Source organism: Glycine soja, chromosome 9 (genome assembly GCF_004193775.1).
Source record: "Glycine soja cultivar W05 chromosome 9, ASM419377v2, whole genome shotgun sequence".
Lineage (NCBI taxonomy): Eukaryota > Viridiplantae > Streptophyta > Magnoliopsida > Fabales > Fabaceae > Glycine > Glycine soja.
In genome coordinates, this window is record NC_041010.1 from 17,909,389 (window position 1) to 17,918,975 (window position 9,587).

Here is a 9,587-nt window from a genome sequence, read left to right on the forward strand (position 1 = left end):
CCATACTCTTCCATAAGATTCTAGAAGGTTCCACACATCTCCAGAATATTCCAGAGGTTTCCACATTCTTCCACAAGCTTCTAGAGAGTTTTACACTACTCTAGAGTTCTCCAAGACGTTCTAAAAAATTCTACACTTTTCTAGAAAGCTCTAGAATTTTCTAGAACCTCTCCAATTAAGGAGGAATCCCAACAAATAGCCACTACCAATTTGTGTTGGTAAGAAATTAGGAACTGCATTTAGTATATACTAGAAAAATACTGGAAATATGATAAAGAAAATACAATTCCATACTAGAAAGCAAAAATGAGAAAAAAATTATCTATTACAACCTATTGTGATCTGCAACATATACCTTGTCAACTCCAAAAAATGCCAAAATCTCTTAACTGTTTAAGTACATAATTTTATAGAATATAAGTGATGTTGATCGTAGGAGTGCATTATATCTCAAAAATTTGTTCACTCTAAGAAACTTCGAAAGAACTTTGACACCACAATTCCAATAGGGTACACAAACAGGTGTTTCTCGAAAAGATGAGATGGTGAAGGCCAACTGCATGTTGCTGGAAGATTATTTTGTGCCCATAGGTCTTTAGAGATCATTGCTTCAATATGCATATAATTCAAGAAAGCAGGCTTCAATGAATTAACTGAGAATTGTAATCCAATTAAGGACAACAATGCAGCATCTGGAATGTACTCATAAAGGCTTTACATATATTAACATTTCAGCCACAAAATAGAATTTATGCTTCATAAGTAAATGATGCATTTCCAAATTCCTTATAAATGCAAAAATAGGAAATTTGTTATGATTGAAAGTTCAATTTGCATGATTCCAGACATCATTTTCATCTATGATAACATGTAGCATCTGGTGCTTCAGGATGAATACACTACTAGAAAGCGCGTTTTTAACATCGGTCGAATTAGGTATTCAACATCGGTGCCTGACCGTTTTTGAATGTAACGTAGTTGAAAATAAAAACTTTCAACAACGGTCCAAAACTGACCGTCGTTGTAAGACAGTAATTTCTACAACGCTGTCTTCTAAGGCACGACATAGTAACCTGTGGTTTCCACATCGATGGCTACGCTAGCACCGATGTAGTAAACATGACTTTCTACATCATTTTAGTGAAACCACCGATGTAGTAAGTTGCAGTTTTAACATCGTTTCTTGTGGCAACATCGATGTAGTAAGCTGCGGTTTCAGCATCATTTCCTTTGGCAGCACCGATGTGAAAAAACCAAAAACTTGCATATTAAATAATCAATCTGCTTGATCTAATAATTGTTTATATATATAAAAACTAGAATCAATGATTCAAATTATTTATATTATGCATAGTGAATACATATAATCAAGTAATAATTAATTAAAACCTAACAACGAGTACTCAAAATTATCTATATTAGTAATAATGAATAAATATAATTATTAGACACCTAAAGTAATCAGCTATAGATAATATACTAGAATCATCACAGGATGAACATTGCATATTTGACAAGGTTTTTCATTTATAGAACATTCAGAGATACCATATTCACAAGGAATAAAAAATTATTTTCTTATTAATCAATTATTTAGACATCAAAATTCAAAACAAATAATTTAGAGCTTCTAGTGCAGTAAACCACCTTAAGCACCACGAAGTGCCTTAAAAAACCACCTTAACAAAACAAATATATCAATACCTTGAGCCTTCTCCTTCTCGATCTGCTCCTTAATCCAGAAGTATGTGATTCTCAACCCATCCTACAAAATCACAATTGAGATACTGTTAAGTATTCATAGAAAAATTGGGAAAGAACAAGGTATAAACTACAAATATTTTCATCTAGAAAAGCTAAAACTTAATATACAAGTACCATAAGGGGGAATTCATTGAATAGTTTGACACAGAAGGGAGAATTGATTTATACAAGTACCATAAATTGAGCATGGTGCAATTGACCTATAAGCTATGACTGTTCCATAGAACTTAATATGAACATGGAATAAATTATATAGAGTGGAAATAAGATAATTTTCGCCCAATTCATGATAGTAATATTATTACCTTCAACCTCATAGTTGGAGCCCAACCAAGTTTTTCTTTTATTAGTGTATTGTCTGACTTACGACCTCGAACACCTTCAGGGCCAGGTTTTTCTTTTGGAAAATTCACCTCTAATAAGATGAGTTGATGCAGAAGAAGAAAGAGGATGCTTGATGCTGAATTAATGATGCTGTTTTGGTCTCTATGTTTTGGTCTCGTGGGCTCTAGCCCAAACAAACAAATTTTTAATGGTAAAAAACCATAATGATTATTGTTTACTCCAACTACATGAATGAGGCTTTCAGCAGTTCATAACCTATTGTCATTCTAAAGAAATTATAAGAAGAGAAAATTGCTTGTTCTTCTTGTCTAGCATTATAATCTTTTATCTTTTTTATTTATTACTTTGATGTCTTATGCATCATTATTTCTTTCTATTTTTCAACAAGGGGAATAATTGAAAATTTAATAACTAATGCTTTCCATAATATATCTCAGGAATCCATAATCAAGTTCTATTGACAGGAAATTTACATATAGCCACACATAATTATCAGAAAGCATTGGAACATTAAACCATGCTATGCTATCTTCAATCTTGAGAATAAAATTAGTCACAAATGGCTGTTCTTGAGAATAAACACTACTGTACAAGAAGTCCATCCCCGGGTTGAATATGAGGACTGATTTGAGTAAAATCTACCCAATTTAATAAAACGTTTTTAATTCTCTAATTATTATTCTAAGTAATAATAAATAAAACCAATTTAGATATTTTTGAATAAATGCCTATAATAGAATAAAACAATTAAGATGATAAAATAAACTAAACTCCTCTAATAAGTTATTCAACAATTTTTGGAGAAATTTAATCAAGAAACTCAGCTATGTTTAATGGTTATTAAGAAGATCACATGAGCATCCAAAAAGAAAAATAACAAAAAATGAAATAAAAGGAAAGGAACAACTGGTATTCGTACTTTTGAGACACTCACTTACTTGAATATTATGTTACAGCTGTCATAACAGAATGTAATATACTACATACTGGATCACAACTAAACCATATTCACCCCAAAAAAAAGGCTTAATTATACTTTTGGTTACTTTAATTTGGAATATGTATGATTTTGGTCTCAACTTTTTAAAGTAAACTAAGTCCCTTTAGTCTTGATACCTACCATCTCTCCCAACCCATCTCAGTCACTTCCTAATGCTGCACCTTCCCCTCCCCAACCAAAAACTTCCTCACCTACCAATATTCACCTCATGGTTAAAAGGTCCAAAGCTTGAATTCACCCTACACTTCTACTCACACATGTGGAACGCCAAACATGCCCTGCAGGACCCTTAATGGCTTGATGCAATGCATGATGAATATGCAACACTAAAGAGGAATAATACTTGGAGTTTGATCCCTCTGCCCCCTAACAAACTTCCCATTGGCTGCAAATGGCTATTTCAGATCAAATTTGCTTAATTATAAAAATAGAAGAACTTAATAGGCTCAAAAATAGAAATCACATAGTCCAAAACTAAAGGAATTAAAAATGCAATGGAGCCAAAAAAATTTAAAAGAAACACTTCATAGAATAAGGCAATGATAATAGACAAGAAACTAAATAGCATAGGTATTATATCTTCTACGATTTGTAGTCATGATAAAATAATTGACTTTCTTTTTAAGAGAAAAAGAGAGATAAATGTGTTTGAGTCCCTGTGTAAATATTTTCATCATTGTTTTCATCCTAAAATACATAATATAAACTTAATTTCTTTGACATATAGGTGACTAGTTCACAAACTTACAGATTGGACTAAATGATCGAGAAATAGAAAAGAAAAAAATAACCATGTGAAAAAGATACAACTAAAAGATAACTTGTTATCTCACCAAAAACAATTAAAGAATTGTGTGTATTATATGCACGAAGGAATTTAAGCTTGAAACATTTTCTGTCCCAACATATATCTTACTTCCATTAGTGAATCCTATTGCATGGTAAGAAGCACATATGGAATCCTCACAGGTATAAGTTCACAAGATAGAAAAAAAGAACTCATTCACCTTAAAAAAAAGTGCACAATTGATGTGAAGAAAATTTCATGATTTTTAATATCAATAGCAGAAGAAACAAATTTATCACAATAGAAGCCATTGCAAGTGTTTATCTGTTACCCCAAAGATGAAACAAATTAATTTAACAAAAGAAATGAAGTGAACACACAACTGTCTGAGTGCTGCTTTTAATTTTCTATATTTTTTAAAAAGTTACATGTCACTGAAGATTAAAATAATCATAATATTCATAGAAAAAACAAAAAGAAAACCAAGGTATGCTAATGGACTATCAGAAGATTTCATTTTAGTATTATACAGCTTTCAAGATGAAGAGTGAGAATGCTTACCACTAGATCTGGGGCATCGTCTTCCTTGCACATCACCCAAGAGACCCCAGTTCCCATTTCCACAGCCATTTTTGCAGCCCAATTCACATAGTTTTGACCAGCAGCTCCTTGCAACTTACTCTGTGCCCCATATTCATTCTCAATCTAAAACAACAAACACATGGTGAATCATGAATGCATCATTAAATAATGAATATTATGTAACATGTACAAGCTATATAAATAATCATGAATTAACTTATTTCATAAACTTATGACCCAACTTAACATAGTTGGGCAGCTTTCTCATTTCAGGACCTGGAACTGGAAGCAGAGTAAAGTTACACAACCACTTTGTCAATAAGTTCTAAATCATTCGTTTAAACTTTTATTATTACAAGATTAACCATGCAAATCAAAATCCAGTGCATGTTCCATTTCATGGAGAGAGAAAAAACAGGATTTAAACATCACAGAAAGGTTCAAAATGACAATGAACTTCCAAATTTCAAAGATTTATGCATTTATAGCTTCCAACTATTCTAGATCACTGCTCTAGGGTGTCTGAACAAATAGCTGAAGAAAGAAAATTGAACACTTTGATCAGAATACATGAACATAATGTTAGGGTTAATTATTCAGGGGAATGGGGGAGGATTGACTAGTATGAAAATAATGAAAAAAGAGAAGAGGCGTACTAGGTTTTTCAGGCTTGGCATCGACCCATTTGGAGAGAGCAAGCTATAAACAAAATAAAATCAATAGATAGCTATCTTACAAGGATATATGCAGAATTGAAAATGTCACAAGCTTTCTCATAAAAGGCAGCCACATTTTCCTGAAATCATGCCACTTATTATCAATTCGAGCAACAGTAATATTGTTTATACAAACCTACTTTAAATAAAATAGAAAATACAATTCAAGCAAATCATTAATTCAACCTTTTAATTTGGCTTATCTTTGCTACCAGTAAACTGGTTTCCCATGAAACAAATATCTTAACTTGCAAGGGGAACAAATCTGGCAAACAGTCCTTTTCATATGGGATGGTTCCAAAATCTTTCACTGCATTATTAAAATCATTATGCCTACAAGAAGAGTGAGATGAATGATGAATCAATTTTCTAATTCTGTAAACAATATGTTCTTAGAATATTTGGCGGAAGATCTTTTATCAGTAGAAAGAAGACTTAAGATATCATTCATTGCTGTTAAATCATTGTGAATAATTATTTAACCTAAAAAAAAGTAGAGGATAAGAAAACTCCATATATGGGCAAAGGCAAAGGTCGCGGTCAGGGATAGGGTTGTCATCACGAATCCAACACATATATCTCCAACGACAAGGAAAAACCCTAACAACGACGATTGGAACTTCAGTGCGAAAGAAGGAAGAGAAATGGAACCTCTAATAGGACGCATATGACCCACAACATAGTTTCGCCACGACGGAGGAGATGAAGACCTTTTTCTGAGATGAAGGGGGTTACGCGGCTAGGGATGAAGGGGGTTACGCAGCTAGGGTTATGAGATGAAGGTTTTTGGAGATAAAACAATTTAAAAAATACAATCAAAGACGCGTTGTGTTAACAAACGATGTTATATTGAATGCTTGTATGAGTATACTACAATGTTGTTTATGGCAATGTAGTCATTTAATGAGCCACTCAAATACTACTACGGTCTTTGCCAAGAATGATATCATTCGCTTTGTGGTATTTACAAAAATGTCACCGCGTGTATCTTATAATGGTCCCCAAATAACCGATGTCGTCTTCTAGTCGTAGAATATTGTTTTTCTAGTAGTGATAGTTGAATACTATAGTATGGGGTGACAATACTCGCATTTGTGAATGTATAAAAGATTAGACAATGATTTGTGACATTTAACTGGCATATGAGAAAAGGCTTACTTTGGCTTTGAACTATTTGGTGCATAATGGTTTCAGATGCCATCTTCTTGTTCATCCATCTCCTCAAGAATTACATATTTAGCTGCAGAATCTCTTGAATGCTCTTCCACGTCACTGCCACCAGCATGTCCCTTCTGAAGCTTAAGGTATCTGAATGTTTTTCAAAAAAACAACAAACACATTCAATAACTAGCATTAAACTGATAGGAAATATTAGTATGTCTGAGACAAACACCAGTTTGGCTTTGGTAAACTAGATAGTATGCGTATAGGATTACATCGTAGCATGTAATTTGAGCTAGTATGTTATATTATTAGATTGAAAAACTTGTAATTCCATTGTTTTACTTGTTTTAAACTTAGGCATTTAAAAAAGTGGTTTAATTATTTTTCTATATGTTTTTCTGATAAAGAAATATATTAGAGAATGACGAATGACACGAGATCTTTTAATGAAGAAACAAAAAGTAATAAATAAGAGAAACCATTTTATTTATTTTTTCAATTAAAGTTGAAATATTAATTAAAATATTAGGCATATGAAATAAAAAGAAACTGCAGAGTAAGATTCAATAATAACCATTAGCATGCAAATCATGCAAAGACATAAATGACAACTCTAGTGCTCAGCATATGAAGTGGCATTGAACTTCTTATATGTGCAAGTACAAGCAAATCAACTACAGATAGCAGGCAATAAAAATTTCCCTTCCTTAAGCCCTAAGCCTCAGTATCTAGTTATATACACCGCAGAAGATAGTATTAGGAATGAAAGAATTTATGTCTAATAGATAGCATCTGAAGGGGTTTTGGAATTAGGAATATAGAATATAATGATTATTCAATTATCCCCCCTCAGTGTGGCTGAAAGTTTAAAAGCCAGAAAATCCCATGAGAGCAGCTAAAAAAATAGCACAAAAATTTTGTTTATTAGAGAATAAATTAAAAGTAGAGAAAAGAATGGCGACAAATTAGATATTGTTGCTTGAAATATATGTCCTCTGATGACTTACTTGTACCAATTAAACAAACTGACACCAACCATAATAGTTAATAAGCCACATCCTTTCAACCAAGTGAATTTGATCATGAAAGTACAATACTGCAACCTACACATAAACAACATAAACCAAGAATATATTAAATTCAAATAGATGTACAACCAGCAAACCCAGATGTGAGAAAATTTTAATATATATACACTATAGAAACAGTGTGGTGAGGATGTTGGATAACACCTCATTTAAGATATATTCAGTAGACAGAATATATATTTCTAGGTTAACTATGTTAAAGGACACTATATGAGTTCTGAAGTCACTTTAAAGGAAGGAATGGACAATGCAATAAGTAATTTGGAAATTTAGTAACCAGATGATAACTTTCTGAACTTTAGATCTTCTCATCTGCCGCACATATCTATATGTTGTGTTGTCATAAAAAAGTCAAGCAAACACATTGCTTGATTTTTCTCTGCATTAACATATATCCACTTTTTCATTACCTTCAGGCATTTCTAATCAAAGATTTCAGGAGCTTCTCTCTAAATTTTTTTTGTGTATAGTTCAGTTGAAACAGTGCAACTTTATTGAGTATCTACTTTATTCAATGCCTCTTTAGCTTTCCCTGTTCTTTTATTTACTTTCCTAGCTTATTATAATTTGGAAATTCAGTTTTGGAAAAGAAGACGCATGTGATTTGAAAATGGTTTTATGTTGTAGCAGTAATAATTACGTCAAAATCCTTTGCGGTACTTCATAATCACATCATAATTCATATTTCATAATCTTTTGCAGTAAAGATGGTGGAAAATAGACTTAGGTGGTTTGAGCATGTAGAGAGAAGACCGGTAGACTGTGTAGTGAGGAGAGTAGACCAGATGGAGTGAAGGCAAACAATTCGAGACAGAGGAAGACCCAAAAAGACTATAAGAGAGGTTATCAAGAAGGATCTCGAACTTAATGATTTGGATAGAAGTATGATACTTGATAGAACATTATGGCGGAAGTTGATCCATGTAGCCGACCCCACCTAGTGGGATAAGGCGTTGTTGTTGTTATTGTTGTTGAATCTTTTGCAGTACTTCAACTATATGGGGATGCTCGCAGTAGAAGGTACATATGATAAAATGGAGGCTCTTCTAAGCCAAAACATCCACCCCGTGGACATCCTTCTGCTGTTAGCTGCCTCAGAAGGTGACAAGCCAAAAATTGAAGAACTCTTGAGAGCTGGAGCAAAATATGATGTAAAAGATGCAGACGGAAGGACGGCACTGGATAGGGCTGGACGAAATTAAAGATTTCATTCTTAATTTTTCAGTGCAGAGGGCATGATTTGTTTGCTACCATTGTAAGTAAGTTCAGCTACATAGTTGTTACACATTTTGATAACTTTTGAACTATGTTAGTTTATATGCTTTGGATTGATCATGAGAATGAAGTTTATCTCTATAATGACAAACACATACTAATTAACAACCTAACACTATAACCCATAAAGTAGTTACTACAATCCATCTGGTGTGGACAATATTAATGTAGTATTGGGTGGCCAATTTGCATACGAAACTTCCCTCTGCACATGGACTGTGGATATATAACCAACTCTTAAAGTGCAAGCTTTGGTGGATGTGTGTCATGAAAATGCTTTCGAATGTGAACATGTCTCAGCTTAAAATACCCATTTATTTCTGTCTAGGGTGCAAATGCTGTCTAGATAGATTAATTTAACAGGAATGGGAAAAAAGTTTATCAGTTAATTTATTTTACTTTGACATTGTGAGGAAACATATAAATGTCAATTTTGCCTGATTGTCACATAAAACTTCACTTCCCATGCTATTCATGTTGATAATAGCAACGCTGCTGATACTCATCATAACTTTCAGAACATAGTGGGTTTGTTTGGCCTGAATTTTTGTGGGTTTGAAAGCCACTTTTAAGCTAGAGCAATAAAGGAGCTTTAAGAGTTAGGTTAATTGATGATATAAAAGTTCAAATCTCCTTATATCATATAAATTTTTTTTCTGTGGCTCAAGTATCAAATTGATTTATGTTAGTATTTTTTTCATTTCTAGTCTTGTAAGTTTAATTTTTCAATTTTAAATTTGGTATGATATGTTGATATATTTTCATTTTTAGTCTCTGCCCATAAACAATCATTACAAATTTTTTTAACAATGATGTCATTAGGACATCATGCTGATAGTATTGTCACATCATTAAAATATGATGTC

The 9,587-nt window shown here is 32.7% G+C and overlaps 1 long non-coding RNA gene across 1 annotated transcript; it reads right to left on the reverse strand.

Moving 5' to 3' along the window:
* Positions 1 to 307: 307 nt before the first annotated feature.
* On the reverse strand, positions 308 to 7,471 carry LOC114425176. Its single transcript, XR_003669201.1, has 3 exons — positions 7,366 to 7,471; positions 6,353 to 6,502; positions 308 to 608 (listed from the first exon to the last, which is right to left on the reverse strand). It is a non-coding gene; the product is annotated as an uncharacterized LOC114425176 (long non-coding RNA).
* Between the last annotated feature and the right edge of the window lie 2,116 nt (positions 7,472 to 9,587).